General features: G+C 36.4%; 1 protein-coding gene across 1 annotated transcript in view; it reads left to right on the forward strand.

Annotated features, from left to right (window-relative positions):
- The window catches only part of LOC107706597 (kinesin-1 heavy chain-like), a 26,648-nt gene that overhangs the window by 16,011 nt on the left and 9,635 nt on the right, over positions 1-1,002 (forward strand). The gene's annotated exons all lie outside the window — the stretch shown is intronic.

Consider the following 1,002-nt stretch of genomic DNA (forward strand, 5'->3'; position numbering starts at 1 on the left):
AGCGGTGCGTCTGCAGCAGTGCAGAGATCGTTTCCGCACCGAGTCTATTTTTGCTGCGCTGCATGCGCTGAATTAAAGTGACAGCGCATGGTTTGCGGTAAATATGAACATGGATTGACACAAAAATTTTGTAATTACACCATAAATGCATATAATTAAACTCTACTGTCAGGCTTTGGCTTTTTGGCTAGGTTTAAAGGAAAAGGGCACTTTTAGATAAACAAGGCGATAATAGATGGCACTCGTGGAGGTAGGAAAACAAAGTTCTTTATAAACCGCACGATTGCTTGTAATAAAGATTTAAATGCAAAAGAAAAGGCAGTAGAGCTGACTGTCTCTGTCAATGGTAAGTTTTAATTTAGAATGTTTGTGATAATGTAAGAAAAGTAGTTTAAATGTTTTGCCACTTGCTTGAGCAACTTAATATATAAATCTAGAAGTAAATGCAAAAGTAAAAAGCATTGAATAATGTGTTTCTAATATTTATTGCATTTAAACACGTCTATAAAAGATTGTATTACTATACTGTGTAAAAAAATAAATAATAATAATAATCTCAATGCTGAAAAGTAACATTTTAAGTAACAATGTTTGGATTCGAAATCAAAATAATGGATAAATGTTGTGTTTGTAGTAAACAGCCGCGGATCAGTTGCAGACTCCTGTGTGAATGCACTATGAGAGTCCGTGCTGCTTCTGCATTGCTTACGTACCACACATGGACTGCATATGCACTGCAAACGGAGTATGTGTGAACCTGGCGTAAAAGGCCGCCTCACATACAGCTCACAAAATCAGGCTTGTGCTGTGTGTAAGCTATTGTGCAACAATTGCACGATTGTAAAAACAAAAATGCAGTGCATGATCAAACATTTAGGTGAGAAATATATATTTTTGAAAAATGTCTAAAAAAATGCCCCCCCCACCACCCCTCAAATTAAAAAATCCCCCTCACAAGAGTCACCTAAGAGGGGAATTCCCCCCATTTTCAAAAATGAAATT

The sequence above is a fragment of the Sinocyclocheilus rhinocerous genome, unplaced genomic scaffold (assembly GCF_001515625.1).
Source record: "Sinocyclocheilus rhinocerous isolate Xijiao unplaced genomic scaffold, SAMN03320098_v1.1 scaffold2189, whole genome shotgun sequence".
In the NCBI taxonomy this organism is placed as follows: Eukaryota; Metazoa; Chordata; class Actinopteri; order Cypriniformes; family Cyprinidae; genus Sinocyclocheilus; species Sinocyclocheilus rhinocerous.